A 23929-nucleotide genomic window follows, 5' to 3' on the forward strand; every position below is an offset into this window, starting at 1 on the left:
CAGAGAAAAGTAGCAAATATGCAGTCCATAAAAAAATATAGCATCTCTCTTTACATAAGCTCTAATCGTGAATAAGAGGAGAAGAGAAAAAATATTTCTCAACTGTTTGTGAAATCAACTTCACCTTGATATTAAAACTTGACAAGTTCATGATAATAAAAGTACAAACCAATCTTATTCAGGACCTTAGAAGCAAAAATCCTAAACAAATATCAGCCAATAAAACTCCATGATTTAAAGAGGTGTTTACATCAAGAACCAAGGAAGCAGAATTTTAGGAATCCCAGAATAGCTTGCTATTTGAAAATCTATCAGTGCAGTTCAGTATGTTAATATAATAATAATAATAAAATGATATAATTCTTCAAAATATTCAGGAAAATAATTTGATACAATTTAGTAACCATTCATAAGAAATTGTTGGAAACTAGGAGTAGAGGATAACTATACTTATAAAAGAGCCTTCAGAATATATCACATGTATCTTTGAATTTTAAAAATAATCTGCTTTATTCACATAGTATTCCATCACCTTACAAAGTTATTATTTTCTTTTTGTTGGGAACCATGTTATACAATTAATTTTGTATTTGTCTTTGGCACTCTACTGGGAAAATAACACACACTGATTTGATTACTATATATATATATATATATATATATATATATATATTTACTTAAGTATGTATATACTTAAAAATCAGCTACCTAAACTCAGGTATGTTTTCTAGGACCATTGCATTAAAATTTAATTGCATTAACATTAAGGCTGAATCTTAATTTCTGATTGATATTTAAGTGTCAGTGATGTGTTTTTTTGAATATTCACTTGCTTGTCACATATTTCCCCCTCAACCCTCACCCTTTCTTTATGATAAAGAGCAATCTGCCTATGAAAAATTAGATGAACTAAGAGAATGAATATTGAAAAGACATATCAGTGAGTATTTTTGTCTTGAACAATTAATTTGGTAATATTTGATCAGGATGGGCTAAGTTATACTGCAGTAAGAAAGAGCCCCCAAATCTCAATGGCTTAGAAAAAAATTGCGTGTTTGCTCCACATGTCCAATGTGGGTTAAAAAGGAATTCTGCTTACTCCAGTCACTATAGGAGGGATGCTGATAGAGCCTCCACCTTAGCACATGCATCTAGTGTGACTTTGGTCAAGATAAAGGGAATATGCTGAATTGCATACCAGCTTTAAAGTTTCCAACCAGAAGTGAAATAAATCACTTTTGCTCACCTTACATTGATCAAAGTAAGATATGCGATCACAAAGAGTTTCGAGCAGACAGGGAAGTGTAATCCCACCATATGCTTGAAAGTGGGAGAGCTAGAAACAGCCACAATGAACAGGGTCTGCATTTCCGCAACCAAGTATTCAGTGCACTTTCACATCTTCCCATGCTATACAAATCTCAAGTTGTAATGACTCCTCTGAATTAATGACATCAAAAAAGCAAAATAAATAAGCATTCTCCTGATGAACTAAAACAAATTAAGCATTCTCTTGATCACCTAAAATTAATTAATTAACTAAGTAGTAAGTAAGTAAACTGCCCCTGAATTCTCACAAAAGTCTTCCATCTTAAAAGGGAATAGACACAGTAGACGCTGATACGTAACAATTCTGAAACCTACTGGGAAAATGTTTAGAATTCCTCTACCCTAAGTACGGAGACTATTCCTTGACAATGATCCAAATTTCCTTCTTGGGAGGGATTCCCTATTTGAATTTTTCCTGAGGCTACTGTTTTATTCTCTGAAAGATTCTTTTATCTATTTTTTTTTTTACATTGAACATATGTAAGCCAGGTACTAGAGAATAAACTTTTATTCGGGAGTACGCAACTTTTTAAGTCTATTTCTGCTATTTTTTTAAAATAAGTTTTTAAAAATTAATTTATTTTATTTATTTTTGGCTGCTTTGGTTCTTCGTTGCTGCGTGCAAGCTTTCTCTAGTTGCAGTGAGCAGGTGCTACTCTTGTGGTGTGCGGGCTTCTCAGTGCAGTGGCTTCTCTTGTTGCAGAGCATGGGCTCTAGGCGGGAGGGCTTCAGTAGTTGTGGCACGTGGGCTCAGTAGTTGTGGCTCGTGGGCTCTAGAGTGCAGGCTCAGTAGTTGTGGCGCACGGGCTTATTTGCTCCATGGCATATGGGATCTTCCCAGACGAGGGCTCGAACACATGTCCCCTGCATTGGCAGGTGGATTCTTAACCACTGTGGCACCAGGGAAGCCCCCTATTTCTACTTATAAGATTGGGATCCCAGGGATCTTTGTATCAAAGAGTTAAAGGCTTTTCTACTTCAGGAATATATTTTGACAGGACAAGCTTCTTAAAAACCTACTGAGATTCTTATGCATCAGATTCCAGTCAGGTCATAGGACAAAAAAACTAAAAGTAGAACTACCATATGACCTAGCAATCCCACTACTGGGCATATACCCTGAGAAAACCATAATTCAAAAAGATGCATGTACCACAATGTTCATTGCAACACTATTTACAATAGCCAGGACATGGAATCAACCTAAATGTCCAACGACAGATGAATGGATAAAGAAGATATGGCACATATATACAATGGAATATTACTCAGCCATAAAAAGAAATGAAATTGAGTTATTTGTAATGAGGTGGATGGACCTACAGTCTGTCATACAGAATGAAGTAAGTCAGAAAGAGAAAAACAGATACCAGGTGCTAACACACATATATAGAATCTAAAAAAAAATGGTACTGATGAACCTAGTGGCAGGGCAGGAATAAAGACGCAGATGTAGAGAACAGACTTGAGGACACAGGGGGGTAAGGGGAAGCTGGGATGAAGTGAGAGGGTAGCACTGACATATATACACTACCAAATGTAAAATGGATGCCTAGTGGGAAGCAGCTGCATAGCACAGGGAGATCAGCTTGGTGCTTTGTGACCACCTAGAAAGGTGGGACAGGGAGGGTGGGACGGAGACACAAGAGGGAGGAGATATGGGGATATAGGTATACATAGAGCTGATTCGCTTTGTTGTACAGCAGAAACTAACACAACATTGTAAAGCAATTATATTACAATAAAGATATATTAAAAAAAAAAAACCCACAACAGTAATACATGACTGGAACCAGCTTAACCCGTTCAGTAGTTTTAATGTGTCTTTGACACTGAAAATATCTCAAAATTTTAACTTTCTCTGTTTAGGATTGAAAAGCAGTTGCCTTATCTAATCCTAAAATTTCTTCAAATTGCATATCTCTCCACTGCTCTGTATAACTGCTAGCAACTGTCCAGTTCTTTCTTGAATTTCTCTCTCATATGTAATACCTTGCTTCGTGTAGCAAATACCAACAAATTCTTGCTAATAATTTTATTTTCCAAACTTTTAATTAAGGAATTCAAGTTCATAATGTACAAGAACAGCCTTCCAAGTGATCTTAAGCTACAGTTTTACCAAATGTTTTGCCTATTGCAGAATATTGATCACTATTTATTCAGACTTAAATAACAGATGCTTCACTCACTGTGTAAGCCAATGCCACTACGTATTTCAGGGTTTGTTTCTGTTTTTCTTATCTGTTTTCTGTGGTTGTTATGAAAGCAGCTCACTCTCGGTACCAAATTCTAAATTAATTATATTAGCCAAAGTTATGTTGCACTAATTAACAACTCCAAATCATAGTGGCTTCACAAAATACAGTTTATTTTTCATTCCTGCTGCATTCAGAGGGTTGCCTGCTTATTATACCTACTCAATTCAACCTTGTACACAACTGATACAATTTCTAAGATGGTAAAAAAATTAAATGGCAAATCTCCCACTGGCTTTCAAAGTTCTGACATGGCCCTGGCACACATCCCTTTCAATTAAAACCCTCTGGCCAGGTACTTCCCTGGTGGTCCAGTGGTAAAGAATCTGCCTTACAATGAAGGGGATGCAGGTTTGATCCCTGGTCAGGGAACAAAGATGGCACATGCTGCGGGTTAACTAAGCCTGCACGCCACAACTACTGAGCTCGTGCACCTCAACTACAGAGCTCACGCGATCTGGAACCCGCACGCCACAACTGGAGAAGAGAAAAACCCGCACACCACAACTAGAGAGAAGCCTGCTCACCGCCATGAAGAGCCCGCATGCCACAATGAAAGATCCCGCATGCCTTAAGGAAGATCCTGCGTGCCAAGACTAAAGACCCGATGCAGCCAAAAATAAATAAATAAATAATAAAATAAATCTAAAAACAAACAAAAAAACCCTTTGGCCAACATCAGTCACATTTTTCTTTTTTTGCGGTAAGCAGGCCTCTCACTGTTGTGGCCTCTCTTGTTGCAGAGCACAGGCTCCGGATACGCAGGCTCAGCGGCCATGGCTCACGGGCCCAGTCACTCCGCAGCATGTGGGATCTTCCCGGACCGGGGCAGGAACCCATGTCCCCTGCATCGGCAGGCGGACTCTCAACCACTGTGCCACCAGGGAAGCCCCATCAGTCACATTTTTAACCTAAGTTAAAAAGGTTAAGAATGTATCACATGCATAGATTTGAAAAAACAGAAATTTTGGAGAATAGTACCCCAGCTAAAAAATTTTAATGCTCTCTATTGTCTTTCTCCAGTGATTTTTCACATTTATGTATACATATTTAAGTTCTTTTGACTTTTTGAGCTTTAAGAAAAAAAATGTTAGGAAGAGCATAGTAGCTGCTGGAAAATTTTCTCCCACCAATTTCAAAATGTGTTCAATCACAATAATCATGTGTAGGCACGTAATAAAATTATAGACCTCTAGTCCTCTGCAAAATAGATTCTGATTTGGCAGACCTGAGATGGACAACCGATACATTATCTTTATCAAATATACCTGGTGATATTCATGATCAGATAACTCTGAGAAATATTTCTCTGCCACATAATGTGCGTAAAAATACTTAGTCTTCTGAAAAAGATTCTGCAATTTTTACCTTGTGATTTAACTTATTGTTATTTTTTGAATGATTTTTTCAATTTTAGTTTTTATTATTAGACTTTATATTTTAAACAGTTTTAGGTTTACAGAAAAATTGAGCAGAAACTACAGTTCCCATATACCCCTTATGCCCTTTTATTAACATCTTGCATTAGTGAAGTAATTTGTTACAACTGATAAGCCAATATTGATAAATAATTAACTAAATCCATAGATTACAATAGGGTTCAGTTTTTCTGTTGTACCTTCTATGGATTTGACAAATATATAATGACATGTATACACTATTAGGTTATCATACAGAATTGTTTCGGTGCCCTAAAATTTCCCTGTTCTCCACCTACTCATCTCTCCCCTTCCCCTCTGGAAACCCCTGGAAACTACTGATCTTTATACTGTCTCCATAGTTCTGCCCTTTCTTGAATGTCATGTAGTTGGAATAATACAGTTTGTAGCCATTTAAGACTGGCTTTTTTCCACTTAACAGTGTGCATTTAAGGTTCCTCTATATCTTTTTGTGGCTTGGAAACTCATATCTTGTTTTATTGCTGAATAATATTCCATTACATGGTTGTACCATAATTTGTTTATTCATTCACCAATTGAAAGATATCTTGGTTGCTTCCAAGTTTTGGCAATTATGTACAAAGCGGCTATAAACATTCATTGCTGGTTTTTTGAAGCTAAGTTTTCAACTCATTTGGATAAATATGAAGGAGTGTGATTGCTGGACCATAAGAGTATGTTTAGCTTTGTTAAAAAACTGCCAAACTGTCTTCCAAAGTAGCTGTACCATTTGGAATTCCCACAAGCAATGAATGAGATTTCCTTTGTTTCACATCCTCATCAGCATTTGATGTTGTCAGTGTTTTGGATTTTGGACATTCTAATATGTATGTAGTGATGTCATTGTTTAAAGTTGCTATTCCCTAATGAAATAGGCTGTTGAGCATCTTTTCATGTGGTTATTTGCCGTCTGTACGTCTTCTTTGGTGAGGTGTCCGTTAAGGTCTTTGGCCCATATTTTTTTGGGTTGTTTGTTTTCTTATAATTTAGTTTTAAGAGTTCTTTGCAAAATTTGGATACCAATCTTTTATCAGATGTGTGTTTTTCAAGTATTTTCTCCCAGTGTGGATTGCTTTTTAGAATGATTTTCAGTTGTGTGTATCACAGGCAGAATAATGGACTCTCAAAGATGTTCATCCCTTATTCCCTGGAACCAGTAATATGTTACCTTATATGGCAGCCCTGCTGACACTTAACTTTAGTTTAGAGACACCCATTTTGGACTTCTGACTCCAGAACTCTAAGGTAATAAATAATAAAATTTTGTTGTACTAAACCACTTAGTTTATGGTAATTTGTCATGGCATAAATAAAAACCAATACAATATGGTATACTAGAATTGTAAGGTATAACAAGAAAATACTTTTGTCTTGTCAAAAAACTCAGTTCTGGGAGTTAAAAAAGAATAGTCTGTAAACAAGATAATCTGCTGAAAATTAATTTACATGCTTAATGAGTATTCATGAATCAAAGTAAACAGGTATAAATAATTTTAAATAAATGGTAGGGATCAAATACAATTTCATATGTTGTAAATGATATTGAAATAGTAGGTTATTGAAAAACTAACATGAAACTATGAAGTATACTGCTTCAGGATTTTTACTTTAGGGAGAAAGATTTGAAGGAATTTATTGTAAGTATCAGAGACCAGATCTTTTTCCTTATTTGCAAAACCTTACGTGAAATTTTGGCATTTTAAAAATAAGTGTGTGTTTTTAAACAGAATAGTTTAAATTTTTAATTAATTTGAACATTACTAGAACAAAGAGATAAATGAGAATCAACTGTTTAAGGAATTTGTCTCCTAGTTTGCATAAATTCACTTAAGAACTATTCTAATATAAATTTGGCACCAGATTAAGAATGTAAACTGTAGCATTTTATCCTTTGGGTAAATCAGAGATTTACCTTCGTTGTAAAGAAATATATTAAGAGCAGTTTTCTCCATATCTACAGAGCCTGGAACGTAGCGGGCATTCGAAAAATGTTTACTGAATCAGCGTGTTCTCATCTGGAGTGGTAGATCTTGGAACTGATCAGATATTAATCTAGTCCAGAATCTTTTCACTTACTAAACCATGTCTACTCACTTGTTAATTATAGAAAATATCTCATTTACACATTTTATATTCAATTGATTTGATGCACTCCACAATGTATGCCTTGCATTTCAAGCAAAAATAGTGGTGAATGTAATTTTCTTGAAATATTTTCAATAATAAATAACAAAATGTTAGTTCCCTTACAAAAAAATACATGAATATTGTTGAGTATATAGAAAACATAGATAAGTACAAATTGAATAATGTGACACATAATACCAATATACAATGTTGTGTCAAGTTAGCACCCCTCATCAAAAGCTAAATATTTTTTAAAAAAATAGATAAAAGGTTTACTAATTAGGTAATGAAACTGGGAGGACTGTGTCTTCTTCCTGTTTAATTTGTGTATAGAGAGTACTACTGCCATTGGATTTCTTTTTCTCAAATGCAATTGAGCCTAAATAAAACTGACTTATTCTCTATCATACGCATAGTGAGCTCCCTGAAGGCCACGCTATCACCCGTGACATTCAGGAAGGGAGAAGTTTTGCCTAATGACCTGCAATTCTGAGCTCCCACTTCTGCTTGAATTAGTTCAATTTATAGATGATGTCTCTAACCCACACAACCCATCCTTGTTTAGCACGATGAGGTCACAAATGTGTAAATTTGTCTTCTCGATAACCTCAAAAATCAATGACTTTCACAAACAAACCTCACATAAGTTCTTTGCATGTGTAGCACAATTTACTGTAGTAATTAACTAATACAAACAAATTTAAAATTGGACATGAAAATCTCTATAATTATATTTAATAAATTAGGTTTAATCAGTTAATAGATTAAATAGATTAGATCTCTATAATGTAAGTACTCCTCCCATAACTTCACAGTAAAGAAACTCATTTACTGATGCTAACAAACACTGATCTGCTTTCTGCAAATAAAGATTAGATTAGTTATTTCTAGATTTTCATGTAATGTAATGTAATGTCAAATATTTCGTATACATTTAATCATACAATATGTACTTTTCCACCTTGTTTATTTAATTCAGTATAAACTTTGTGACAGGCATCTGGTTTTGCAAGTATCAATAACTCATTCATGTTAATTGATGATTAGTAGTTTATTTTGTGGATATATCATGATTTGTTCATCTTTTCTCCACTTGATGGACAATGGGGTGCTTCCATTTTCAACTATTATGTGTAAGGTTTCTTTGAACATTTATGTACAATATTTATGTACATATTGTACATATATGTACATATAATTAAGGTAGGGTCATATATACTACTGGAGAAATGCCCTGGACACAAAAATAGATCTTTGCTTTTAAAATCTAAAAGAAATTACTAGTTCTTTTACTAAACAATTGAATTTAGTTTTCAAATTTTATTTAGGCTTTTCTCATTTGTGTTAATAAAATAAAATTGGTCTATAAATTTTTTAGATTTTTTTATTACACAATCTGTCTTTTTTGTTGTTGTTAACAGTTGTTTTGGCTACATAAAATGAATAGGCAAACATATCATTTTACCATAATCTGGAATAAGCGTAATTCTCAATTTAAATAAAATTGGTAGTACATGTCCCTTTAGAATTTGAAAGAACTTTGTTTAAAACCATAGTGCCTTGAAAATTTTTATTTGGAGAAAAGAACTGATAACATTTAAAAGTTTTGCTAAGTAAAACCCCTCTAATGCTTTATTCTCTTTGTGATCAGGTGGTTAGGATAGAGTTATTGAGGCTCTATTTCACAGCATTCTGGATCTCAACAAAAATTGGCAATAAACTATCAGGTTGATTTATTTTACTGTTTGACTGCTATAATTTATCATTTTAATTTTTTAATTGAATAAATCTAAAAGATATTTTCTTTTATAATAAGAATCATAAATATTTGGGTACAATTTTGGTGTCAAAATGCTTTCTTCTTTCCCATTCCAAAACATGCTAAAGTTTTTGATATATGACTTCTCTGTGGAAAAAAATAAATTCTTTGAGGGTTTTAAATGTGAATTTTTTAAATATCTTAAGGAAATTATATGTTTTTTCTCTTACTTTAATTCTATTTAATATCTTACTTTAATTCTATTTAATATCACAAGGGCAGTTAGGTTTAAATATAGATCGTGCATTTCCTCAGTTAAAAGGAAATATATATTTACTATTGTTCAATTAGAAAAAGCAATTAACACCCACCTAATTATGTTACACTGTTTATCTATTTTTAGATTTTTCAAAATAGAGCATGTCCATCAGGACTTCTACCTACCAAGGAACACAGAATTATTTTGAAAACTCTGTTAAGAATTGACTGAAATGTGACTTAACCTAAGGAATTCCATTCAACCATAAATAAACCAAAGAAAGGAAATGGATATTTGCTTCTTTTCAAGTCTGAAAATTAAGCTTTGGTCTACAATTAAATTAATGTCCTCTGAGAAAATCTTCTTTTAACTTCCTAAAAATTATTTCTGAGGAATACATTCAGTAGCACCAAAGTTCATTGTCCTTATAATGACAGAAAAAAGAATAGTTTTTATTGCCTTCATTAGATACAATTTTATCAAATATCCCTTATACCTGGATTTGAGAGAGAATGTAAATTATTTGTGCATATTTGTAATTCAGAACTACATCAAAATATTAAAAATATTCATCCTTTTACTCAATTGAATTTGAATACAATTCCAAGTCAGAACAATAGAAGCAGCATGATACCAGGAAGGGGAAAGGAAGTAACTGGCACTCTGTACAGCACAAGCTGGTCTTAGTAAGATGGAATAGGTGAGACAGTACAATTACAGTATGCTACTAAATATGTAATTCATTCATTCATCTCCTTTCATCCATTTCATAATTCAACATTTACATAATGAGTATGTACTATGTGGTGGTCATTGTAATCGCTATCATGTATGTAATGATAAGCCAGGAAAAAAGACAAAAAGACAGAGTGCTCTCATGGAAATTATATATTAGAAATGTCCAACACTTAACAAAAATTCTCCAAATAAATGTGAAATGTACAAGTGTTATGTGTGTTGTAAAAGAGAGCAATATTATGCTTTGAGAGCTTGTAGTACAGTGTATTTAATCTTGTTGGAAGAAAAGAGGAGTATTCCTGAGGAATTAAATTATTAATTCCTAACATTATATGTAATGTTTATTATATATCAGAAATTCTTCTAGTTCTTGGGATGAATTATCTTATGTTGCCCTTACAACAACTATATGAGCTATATACTTTTTTTATGTTTAATTTTTTAAATATACAATTTTAAATGCTGCCTTTGCCTTGAAGATAAATGGTTCATAAATGAATTATATATGGACTCAAAGGGAGGGAGGGAGGCTTAAACACACACAAACAAAAACATCTTGCCCTACCACAAATTTTTCTGACTTAAAGTAATTGAGCTATATACTTTTACTATCTTCCTTTTACTTGTGAAGACCTAAGGCTCAGACAGATTAAATAACTTGCTGAAAGTTACACAACTGGTGAATGATAGAGCCAGGAGTAAGATCCATGAAGTCTAGTGCCAGAGACTACAATTTTAACTCCTGTAATGTACTCCACTGAGAACCTAACTATTGATATAATGTCAAGAGGCAGAGTTTATTAGACAAGCCTCATCATGTAGATCAAGCAAAAGTCATCAAGGGAACAGTAAAGATAGTTCAGGAAAGAAGAATAATTATAATAATTTAACTCAAGTATGCAGCAACCTCATGATTTAGGAAAGGCAGTGTAAAAAGAAAAAGCATATAACTAGTCTTGAATCTACTTGATGAAAATAATCAGTAGTTTTCTTATATCAGTTTGCATACAAATCCACATAAAATCAATTCACAGAATGAAGATCAATCATATAATAGAAAGAGCCCTACTCTATGACAGAATACTCTGCGTCTGCTCCTAACCTTACCACTTAAAGCTGAATGACCTTAAGTGGGTCATTTGTCTTAAAACTTTAGTTTCTTTAACTGTGTAACAGAAATTGAACCACCTTTTTTCGAGTCATAGGTACACAGTCTTGCCCCACATCATTCCAAAATTGAATTTTTTAAGTTAACATGTGCACATATATTTGCTTCTATTTTGTGAATATCTATTGTTAAATCAATTCTAAATCTTAAAAAGTAATGTTTTAATTTATTTCTCCAAGAAATATTTATAAATCCCTATTAAAGACACTAGACAGATGCAATGAAAAAATAGAGAAGGGCACAATTTGGGAGCTTACTTTTTAGAGAACGTAACAAATTAGCAAAATTATATATAAATATTATTTAACTTAATAATTGAATATGAAACTTACAGAAGCAATTATCAAATGGATAACGCTGATGTGGGTAAAAATAAAACACCTCTTTCAAATATATCAATGGGTAGTGTGCCTTTATAGAGGAATACATAAATATTCTTAATAGAAATATAAATCATGGGATACTTTGCTAAAGTGCTTCAATTTCTGAAAGCCACACAGTGAAGAAAAACTGTGCATTTTTAAAAATTCCTATATTTTACACAATTTTTGCTGAATATTTATCATATTTATATGTAACTGTAGTACAGCTTCCACAGAAGCAAAGCTAGTTGATAATATAAATCCTATTTAAAAGTTTCCTTTTCCTTAAGCAAAACAACTCCAATATCTTTTATGCAAACTCATTTTTTTTCACTCATTGGATTTAAGAAACATATTTGCACTTCTAGTGCCTTCTATTTATTTTCTTCACTGCAAATATATCACCTCATTCTATTAAAAGAAATGCAAATCAAAACTACAATGAGGTACCACCTCACACCAGTCAGAATGGCCATTATCAAAAAATCTACAAACAATAAATGCTGGAGAGGGTGTGGAGAAAAGGGAACCCTCTTGCACTGTTGGTGGGAATGTAAATTGATAGAGCCACTATGGAGAACAGTATGGAGGTTCCTTAAAAAACTAAAAATAGAACTACCATATGACCCAGCAATCCCACTACTGGGCATATACCCTGAGAAAACCATAATTCAAAAAGAGTCATGTACCACAGTGTTCATTGCAGCTCTATTTACAATAGCCAGGACATGGAAGCAACTGAAGTGTCCATCAACAGATGAATGGATAAAGAAGATGTGGCACATATATACAATGGAATATTACTCAGCCATAAAAAGAAAAAAATTGAGTTATTTGTAGTGAGGTGGGTGGACCTAGAGTCTGTCATACAGAGTGAAGTAAGTTAGAGAAAAACAAATACCATATGCTAACACATATATATGGAATCTAAAAAAAAAAAAAAGTTCTAAAGAACCTAGGGGCAGGACAGGAATAAAGATGCAGATGTAAAGAATGGACTTGAGGACACAGGGTGGGAGAAGGGTAATCTGGGACGAAGTGAGAGAGTGGCATGGACTCATAATACTACCAAATGTAAAATAGACAGCTAGTGGGAAGCAGCCACATAGCACAGGGAGACAGCTCATTGCTTTGTGACCACCAAGAGGGAGGGTGGGAGGGAGATGCAAAAGGGAGGAGATATGGGGATATATGTATATGTATAGCTGATTCACTTTGTTATAAAGCAGAAACTAATACACAATTGTTAAGCAATTATACTCCAATAAAGATGTTAAAAAAAGATCAAAATTTGTTATCAATTGAACACAACACCCAAGACCTCAGTAATCTCTAATAAATGCAACACTTTCCAGCAATTATACAGTATTTCTAGTAACCCCTCATTACAAAAAGATGTTTTACAAATTCTCTTTACTTCTCAAATTTTCTTTTATTCATTTTTAGAAGTCCTCATCTTGTTTTTCACTGAAAAAGTCAACTATTCTTCAGGTATTGGCTTAAATCTTAACTCTTAAGAATCCACGCAGATTTTTCTCTTTTATAGTACACTAATGTTTTCCTTCATCCATGTATGACATTTTGTAAGTATCGTTTATTTGAGTTTTCAATTGTTCAATATACACTTTCCCTACCAATTGCTCATGATCTCAATGACCGTGTGTGTTTTGTCCACACTTATCTACCCAGGGTCTATCACAGTTCCTCATACAGAGTATAAAAGATGTCTTCCATAAATGAGTGAGCACTGGGTGTCATGATAGTGGTAAAAGTCCTACCCTTCATTTGTTACTTTCTTTTGCATAGGAAATACTTCAGAATTATTTATCACCTACCTAAGTTCCAATATTTATCCTTATTTGTGCCATTGCTTAGTTCTTCCAATTGCAAAAGATGCTGTGTTTAATAGAATAATTTGTTACAACTCTATTTCTTCCAACAGTCTCATGGTGCAAATACAAAAATACAATAGAGATTGAAAACCAATTTTTATCTTCCTAATCTACAGTTTTCCTGTCCTTATGAATTAATTTTAGTGCCCAAAATTTAGATAAATATGTCTACTGAGATTTTGCTTCTTTCAATTTTACTTTATCTAATTTTATGGGCTCAAGAGATTTCACTGTGCTTAATTAATTTCAATGGTCAAATTTCTAATCTTTCCAGTTTCCCTAAGTAGGTCTTTAAGGGAATAAATTTAATAAGCAACAGATAATATTTTCTTTGTTCCAATCTATCCTCCTTTGCCTACAAAAAAAGATGCAGTAAATGTTAGAAAAAAATAAAATGAGTCCTGACCCAGGATATTACTCATAATGTCTGATGAACTCACATGCAATTTAATAATTATTCTATTTTACTGTGTCTAAGCTTGGATTATCACCTCCACCCCCCAGGGGAAAAAAAAAAAAAAAGGTCTGTAACAAGGGAACTGGAGTCAGAGAACTAGAAACAGTGAGGTACACAAGGAAGAAAAGTTAATCCAAGAGTACTTTTTGAATTAGTTACCACTCTGATCCACAAAGGCTTCATCATTCTATAGACACTGCATAGAACACACTAGAATAGAAAGAATAGAATAGAAAGGAATAGAATAGAAAGGAATAGAATAGAATAGAATAATAGAATAGAATGAAGCCATCAGATAGAATACACTTGAGAAGTTTCTTCCTGAAACATGGAAGATGGGAATTTTATACCCATCATACCCTGACCCTTACTGGTTAAGTGTGGGTGAGGCTGTGCACCCACATTTTACCAAATGTAAAATAGATAGCTAGTGGGAAGCAGCCACATAGCACAGTGAGATCAGCTCGGTGTTTTGTGTCCACCTAAAGGGGTGGGATAGGGAAGGTTGGAGGGAGACGCAAGAGGGAGGAGATATGGGGATATGTGTATATGTATAGCTGTTTCACTTTGTTACACAGCAGAAACTAACACACCATTGTAAACCAATTATACTGCAATAAAGATGTTAAAAAAAAAAAGAGACAGTGAATAGAAAGAAAAGAGAAGAATTCCATGGACTCAACTCTCAGAACCTTCAATATTAAGATACTAGGGGAATGAAGTAGGACCAATCAGTAAGATATATAGAGTGGCCAGCGAAAGCCAAGAGAAAGTGATAACTGGAAGCTAAGTGGTGACAGTTTTCTGAACAAGAAGTAGTGAACAACATTCTTTATTGCTTTAGAAAGCAACTAATCACACCACCAAAGTAAAGTTGATGAATTTGTTTCAGGGCCTTGTTTTAAAGCCGTAGAAATTTCAGATTTTTAGGTTTTCCAAGCCACTATGTTATTCTTCAGGATGTTTCTAATAAGGGGGAAGGGCATCATAATGTCTTTATAATAATTTTAAGATGTAGAAATGTTATTCTCTGGTTTAATATATCATTATATGTCCATGGAGATTTTAAAGTAAAATTAACATATCCATATGGAAAGTTATCAAAAAATCATTGCAATCATTGTGAAAAGGATACTGGACAAAATACACAATACAATATTAAACTGGAAGCACAAGTATATTACAAAATATTGTGGGTTTTTTAAACTAAAGTTTATGGTGAACCAAAATTACTATTTTACTATTATCAATATTACTACCTGTTTCTTACTTGGATTCAGTAGCTTATATAAGGATTAGTGTATTATTTTAAGACAATACCCTTAAAATGTGGTTTTGCCTCTTAGTACATGTTTTATATTGGAACATCTACTTTAGAGGACAATCTTTTAGTATAAATTAAAATAAATGTATGGATTCCATCATTTGGAATATACCCTGGGTAGGTACAATTATAAAATAGAGAAGTGTATATACTGACATTCACTTAACACCATTCACATTATCAAGAAAGTGGAAACACCCTAAATGTCTAGAGACTAGAGATTAACAATGAAAATGATGGTTATATCCATACTTTGGAGTAGTATGTAAAAAGAATAAGCTACCTAGATAAATTAGTAGATTACTAAGATACAAATTAGTGGGTAAAATGTCCATTATGTTACAATTTACGTTAAATATTTTTTCTTCAGGTTCATATAACCCTGTGTGTATTTTGGTAAAGATATGCAGATTATTGATAGATTATTGGCCTTTGAAAAGAAGACTGGGATGTTAATAGTCCATTTTGAGTGAGGTTTTGAATGATTTTGATTGAGCATATGTTCATGCATTGCTAATATGGTCAAACACTTAAAAAAATAATGTGCACTATCATATTCTGTATTTTAAGGAATGAGCAAAACTGTATAATTTCCTATATAAATACATTGATAAGTTTAGCCACAAAACTGAGCAACTTACTTATGATTTTGTCTTTATAAACATGTAACATACGAGTTTATTTCTCTACCAGATGATCCTTTAATCAGACCTCACTTCATTGCTATTATTATTTAAAGATTCTGTTGATTGTTTATTGTAAATATAATTATAGATATAGTAGATTCATTAATCTATTAAACTCAGTTACTGTCAAAAAAATTGATATAAATTAACAATAGACATTCAGGCAAATTAAAAGGGTAAAAGCTAAATTAAAAATGGTTTCTTTGGCATGATTAAAATTTATTCATGTATTTTAGACATAGATTAGCCCTCCCTTTCAATAAAATAAATATTTGGCATTTGGACCACAGGGAGGTTCTGATTTTGTTTCATTAAGCTTCATATGTTTATCCTAAAAATCTCAAGTGCTTCTGAAGGGAACGCCTGGAGCTTGAGTGGGATCATCAACTCAGTCAACCAGATCATCACAGCTGACACCCAGCTAGTCCTGGCTGTGTCAGACACTCCTTCTAGGAGGTTTATACGTACTAACTCATTTGACCCTCATAAGAACCATGTGAAGCAGTTGTCAACGAGAATATTGAAGAATAAAAATGTGCCCAATGTCACATAGCTAATAAGTGGTAGATCCAGGATATGAAGCAAGCTAATCTGGTTCTCAAATCCAGTTAACAATGACTCACACACAAAAGTAGATTTCTACATCAGCTGTGAACAAAGTCACTTATTTTTCAGGAACAACTAAAATATTCCCTAGAAAATTTTGAATTTTTGCTCAAGCATTTGCCTAATTAAGCAATTTGATAGCAGCTAAAACCTAATAAAAACTTCAACTCAGATGTATGGACAATCACAGGAGCCACTGATATTTTAAAAACACATTTGTAACATTGAAAGACACGATTTCTTTCCTTTACTTGTTATTTATCATTACATATTTTGCACATTGGAACATGGTCCCGTGGAGATTGACTCTTTTAGAACAGTGGTTCCCAAACTTTATGGCACCAGGGATGGGTTTCATGGAAGACAATTTTTCCATAGACCTCGGGGTGGGGGGCCGTGTGGAGTGGGGGATGGTTCAGGTGGTAATGAGAGAGATGGGGAGCAATGGGGAGTGGTAGATGAAGCTTCGCTCCCTCGCTGCTCACCTCCTGCTGTGCAGCCCAGTTCCTAACAGGCTGCAGACCAGTAGTGGTCCACTGTCCAGGGGTTGGGGACCCCTGTTTTAGAAGATAAATTTAGCTCAGATGAATTAAAAAATTAGTTCAGTAATGAACATCCCATTAATATATTAAAAATATCAAATGGACCATAGATTCATAAAGGGTTAATCAGAAAGGACTTGAATTAGTGATTTTGTCTTTTCAAGATATATGCCCGGGAGTGAGATTGTTGGATCATATATTAGCTCTATTTTTAGTTTTTTAAGGAACCTCTATACTGCTTCCATAGTGGCTGCACCAGTTTACTTTCTCACCAACAGTGTAGGAGGGTTCTCTTTTTTCCACACCCTCTCCAGCACTTATTATTTGTAGACTTTTTGATGATAGACATTCTGACTTGTGTGAAGTGATACTTCATTGTGATTTTGATTTGCATTTCTCTAATAATTAGCGATGTTGAGTATCTTTTCATGTTCCTGCTGGCCATCTGTATGTCTTCTTTGGAGAAATGTCTATTTAGCTCTTCTGTCCATATTTTGATTGGTTTTTTTTTTTTTTTTGATATTGAGTTGTATGAACTGTTTGTATATTTTGTTGGCTTTTACTTTTGTTTATGGCTTCCCTTGTTGTGCAAAAGCTTTTAAATTTGATTAGATCCCATTTGTTTATTTTTGCTTTTATTTATTTATTTATTTTTGCCTTGAGGGACTAACCTAAGAAAACATTGTTATGATTTATGTCAGAGAATGTTTTGCCTACGTTCTCTTCTAGAAGTTTTATGGTGTCATTTAGACTTTATTTTTGTGTATAGTGTGAGGGAATGTTCTAACTTCATTTACATGAGGCTGTCCAGTTTTCCCAACACCACTTGCTGAAGAGACTGCCTTTTCTTCATTGTATATTCTTTCCTACTTTGTCAAAGATTAAATGACCTTAGGTGTGCAGATTTATTTTGGGGGTCTCTATTCTGTTCCATTTATCTGTGTCTGTTTTGTAACAATACCTAGCTGTTTTGATTACTGTAGCTTTGTAGTATTTTCTGAAGTCTGGGAGGATTATGCCTCCAGCTTTATTTTTCCTTAGGATTGCTTTGGCAATACTGGGTCATTTGTGGTTCCATATAAATTTTAGGATTATTTGTTCTAGTTCTGTGAAAAATTTCATGGGTAATTTGATAGGGATTGCATTAAAACTCTAGATTGCTTTGGGTAGTATGGCCATTTTAACAATATTAATTCTTCCAATCTAAGAGCAGGGGATATCTTTCCATTTCTTTGAATCATCTTCAGTTTCCTTTATTAATGTTTTATAGTTTTCAGTGTATAGGTCTTTCACACCTTGGCTAGGTTTATTCCTTGGTATTTTATTTTTTATGTGATTTTAAACGGGATTTTTAAAATATTTTCTCTTTCTGATATTTCATTGTTAGTGTAAAGAAATGCAACAGATTTCTTTATATTAATCTTGTATCCTGCTACCTTGTTGAATTCATTTATTAGCTAGAGAGTTTTTGTGTGGAGTCTAATTTGAAAAGACACATGTATCCTTATGTTCATAGCAGCACTATTTACAATAGCAAAGATATGGAAGCAACCAAAGTGTCCATTAACAGATGAATGGGTAAAGATGTGGTATGTATATACAATAGAATATTATTTGGCCATAATAAAAGAATGAAATATTGCCATTTGCAGCAACATGGATAGACCTAGAGATTATCATACTGAGTGAAGTAAGCCAGACAAAAAAGGACAAACATTATATTATATCACTTATATGTGGAATCTAAAAAATAATAGAAATGAACTTATTTACAAAACAGAAACAGACTCACAGGCATAGAAAACAAACTTATGGGTACCAACGGGGAAACAGGGGATAAATTAAGAGTATGAGAATAATGGATACACACCACTATATATAAAATAGATAAACAACCAGGATTTACTGTATAGCACAGGGAACTATAGTCAATATCTTGTAATAATCTATAATGGAAAAGAAACTGAAAAAGAATATATATATATATATAAACTGAATCACTTTTCTGTGCACCTGAAACTAACACAATATTGTAAATCAACAATACTTCAATTAAAAAAATAACAAAAAAGAAAGGACTTGAGCCTGATTTCCTTAGGTGACTTAGAGATTCTGCCTATGTGAGAAGTAGAGAAGCAGAAGTTGCAAATGCCCTTTAAATTTACACAAGCTAACAAGATTGCTACATTTGAAAATAGTAACACAGAACAAAACTGATTCTTCTGAAACACCTTCACAATTAGGGCAGGATAATACTCCAACACTTTTCAAAACAGTTCAAAAGGAATGTATTGTTACATTAATTTTTTCCTCAAAATAAGTTTAAAATTAGTCCATGTATATGTGTTAGCATACGGTATTTGTTTTTCTCTTTCTGACTTACTTCACTCTGTAAAGATTATTGAAATTTTCCTTTACAATGTGATAGGAATAAGCAGCAGTAGAATAGACAGCTAACTTAAATTTTGCCAAGCCAGTCTCTCTTAGTGTTTAAATTTAACTCCACTGACAACTTCAATGAAGAGTTTAAAATATAATTATGGGTTCAGTGACTGTTTTTCAAATCAATTAATTTGAGAACTATATTCATCAAATAACTTTTCTGATAGTTTGCACTTCTTTTGATAAAAGCCAGAATTCCCTTGATATGGGGTAAGGCAGGGCCATTACACACACCATGTCCTTTTGCAAAATTATCTTGGCAGTTAGTGATCATTTACTCTTCTATATGATTTAGTAATGTCAGCTTGTCTAGTTCCAGGAAAAATGCTATTGAGAGGCTAACTGGAATTCCATTTAATTTATAGCTAATTTTTTAGAACTGGTAACTTTATAGTACTGAAACTTACTATATATAAAATCTTATTTTCTCACCTTTTATTTATGACTTTTTTAATGGTCCTCAGTAATGTTTGATCATTTTCTTTTTACAGGGTTTGTATTATATTTATATTATATTTATCTCTTTATTCCTTGTGCTTTATTGTTTAAAAGTATATAATTTTCATATACTATATTTCAGTTTCTAATTTTTAATTGTATGAATTTTAAATAGTAATACTTCATCTAGAAACTTTGCTGAAATGATCATTTCTATTCTTTTTTTAGTGGATTTTTATAGGGATAATATAAGCCATACTCATAGGCAGTGAGTTCTGCCTTCTTATGAGAAGAGTCCCATTGTATGCTTTGATTTCAAACACCGAGCATGGCTCCAAAAACCCATCTCATATGGAAGAATTATGTTTGCCATTGTTCTGCAGAATTCAAACTTCCTGCCACATCTGTCTGCTTCCAAACTTGGGATACAGAAGGCTAGAGAGGAGCACCACTCACGGCTTTGTGTTTCTTTTCAATTTAGTGCCAATGGATTCTCTTGTGTTTGAACGGGATATGATTTCCCTAATATTCTTTATTTATACATCTTAAATTTGTTTCCATGAGTTTTATGAAGATAAAGATTTAATGCATGAGTTCACAAAACTAAAATGAGTAAAAATTCCCATGAAACGTATTATCACTTAAATATTATTCAATAATAATCAAATCTTCCCAAGGTTCTAAAATCTGTAGTATAAGAGGCTAAATTTAGCATCCTAATACAGCGGAAAGAACTCTGGTTCAAATCTCACTTTTATCACTAATTAGATATATTACCTTACAAATTACAGTCTCTGTCCTTTGTTAAGATTAATACCTTTCGGGCCTTCAGTTTCCTATCTGTGAAATAAGAGTAAAAAGGTTCTTCTAATCATTATATATTTTATTTAAATGCTCTAAAAATATAATCTCTTAACATTTATTCCTTTTTTAATGGTGCATCAATTGAATATCTGGAAAAACAAGTTGACTTGAAGGACAGGAAAAGCTTGATTTAAGTGATATTGTTGGAAAAGTGCCCCCTCCACTCTGACCAACACTGAGGTTTACACTGACAGTCTAGGTCATCAAGTGTGGTTATCTTACAAAGCTATCTGAAAGGAAGAACTGAGGCGTTGTTTACTGCTGTCTTTATCAATATAAGAGAGTAAGTCCATGAGAGATAGATAACAGGAGTATATTTTTATATTGTTATTATTAGAAATATTTACTAATTATAAAACAAGATCCAGGAATTATTCAAGGGTGATTCCTATCAATCTAAAATAAACAAGTACAAGATGATCAGCCTTTGAAAATTAATGTTAATAAATGAGAGACCTGAAAGATGTATGCACAACGACAATTATATAGCACTCTGTATTGATTCATGTTAAATAGATACGTAGACTCTAGATTCCACGAGAACTTGGTTATTTAAAAAAATGGACTGCTTTCTAAAAGACTTTAGAAATGAATTCATCACATTCTGAAATGGTTTTAGAAATATAGAAATATAAATAAAATATCAAATAATCAGTTAAAATATCAACAATTTACTGAACCAATATGTTTGGGAAATTGCAAGAAAAATAAAAAAGCAAGAAATATATCTGTTACCTAAGTACAAGAGGATGAAAGGCATAGTTATTTTATTTTTTTCTTTTTGTAATTTACACTCCAACATTAAACTGAAAAGCAGCATTACAGACACCTGCTTCAGTATAGTCATTGTTTCCATGGTGCCACTTTCCATCACCTATTTTTAATAGTTTACACAACAAGATCAAGGGTATCCCAGCTGTTGCTGCCACTGTTGCTAAGCAACCTTTAAATCCGAGTTCAAGAAGACAAAGGATCATGCTTCAAAAATTTCTCAAGTGTCTGTTTTATGCACCCCCGCCCCTACTTTCCTCATTTTGCACCATTTCAATGTTTATATTCAGATGATTGGGGTCTTTTCTTTAATTCAATATTCTATATATGAATCCACTATTCCAAATGCTACTGGAATAAACTAAATGTTTTTGTTCATTTTCAAAATTTAATATATATGTTCAACTACAGGCTACCTCTAACACAAAATAAGCAGATTTAAAGTATTAACTTTGTTTTAATCAGAATGGGAAGTTGTTTTAGGTCTGTAATCTATTGCCAGACTATAGCATTGCTGTGCCTGAGAGTCTTGTGAAATGACACACGTATCAATGGCTAGAGATTTGCTGCCTGCAGAGAATTACAATACCCTCTTGTGCATTCTGAAATCTAAATATCATCACCTGCAAAAGACAGAGAGGTCAAAATTCTATAAGAAACAGAAGAAAAACAGAAGTGAAGGAGTTAGGGAACTTTGAACTTGGAATTTCTGGCTGATGCAAATTGCTATTAATTAAAAAGACATAATATTTTTCAAACATTTCTGTAAACAATAAGGTTTTCTTTTTCTCCAAAAGTAATTACTCAGAAACCAATGGCACATCTCTTTATTTAACAGATTAGTAAACGTAACTCAGCAGTGTGGAAAGTAAATAATAAAGGGAGAAAACGTCTTAGTTTTGCATGTAAAATTTATCGTAAGATAGGGATTTTAAGAACTCTTAAGTCATAATCAAATATTCCTGAATAATCCATATGACAAAAAAGGAATATCATAAAATGATTTAAAACTAGAGATTTGATGAACCTGCACGCGTGTGTGTAACTATGCCCGGCTCCCAAATTAGTCGATGCAGCTGGCATTTAACCCATTGCTGAGATTGAGGGTTCCGGTCCACACAGTGCTTGCCCATGCAGTGAAATGGTCCATACTGATTCAAATACTCAGATCTTCAGATTTTCTTTTTACCCTCTTCTAACAAAACAGAAGGCTATAGTATTTTCTTTCTAAATGTTTTCATATTCTTTGCTCTATTTGGCTATTATTTTCTGGCTCTCTCCTAAATTCTGCTAAATACCTAGAAATCTGTTTGTGTTGTAACGGTGGTGTTGGTTTAAAAATTGTTAAAGCTCACTGAATTTATTTAAATTTTCCACTGTTCGTTTGTCCTTCTGGTTTCTTTAGCACTTCTCACTCTTACTGTTATCTTTAAAAATTTGTAAATTTTCTCCTGAAAATATATGTAACTGTTAAAAGTGTCAGTTCACTATTATTGATCATATTTCCTACTCAAAGCTATGTATGTAATGATAATGGATTTGGGTTGGATATACGTGAAAGTAACCAAGAGGTCCTGAGTGACAAAAGAACTTCCCCAGTGGGTGCATCTATATACATCTTAGAGAGTCTAGAGTCCAAACTCCTTGAGTAAATTCTGAAGTGTTGCAAATTAACCTGCGATATTCAGCTGAATTTTAGTCTGTGTTTTGATACAGCTGTTTAACTACCCTTGCTAAAAAATTGTTATAAGGTTTAATAAAGTTCTCTGGTATTATCTCACTAAGCTACTTCTTTTTTTTTTTTTTTTCACTAAGCTACTTCTTGACACACCCCTCTACCTCCTTTTTTGTCTTTGCTACAACAATTACCTACATTTCTTCACTGCTTTATTCATCTTGCTTCTTCCACGTTTTTCTCTTAGCTTGAAAACATGCTATATTAGTTTGCTAAGGCTGAAAAAAAAAAGTACCCCAGACTGGGTGACTTAAACAGCAGAAATTTATTTCCTCTCAGTCTAGAGGCTGAAAGTTCAAGATAGAGGTATCAGCAGGGTTGATTTCTCCTGAGGGCCTCTTCCCTTGGCTTGTACATGGCCATCTTCTTCCTATGTTTCACATGATCTTCCCTCTATTCATGTATTATATCCTAATCTCTTCTTCTTAAAAGGTTACCAGTCATATTGCTTTAGGGCCCTCTCTAATGACCTCCTTTAACTTTAATTATCACTTTAAAAACTCTATCTCCAAATACAGTCACATACTGAGTCACATATTGGGGGTTAATGATTCATCATATAAATTTTGGAGGGACACGATTCAGTCTATAACACATGCCTGTTCATCATCCTAATAAAAATTTTCCATGGAACTTCCCTCTACCCCTCCTCCAGCAAAATGATTTCACCACTCTTTTTCCTGAGCTTGTTAAAAGAGTACTCTGAATTCAATCTTTGTACATCTGCATCTTCTAT

The sequence above is a fragment of the Monodon monoceros genome, unplaced genomic scaffold, assembly GCF_005190385.1.
Source record: "Monodon monoceros isolate NGI ecotype Baffin Bay Population unplaced genomic scaffold, NGI_Narwhal_1 Super_Scaffold_15, whole genome shotgun sequence".
NCBI lineage: Eukaryota > Metazoa > Chordata > Mammalia > Artiodactyla > Monodontidae > Monodon > Monodon monoceros.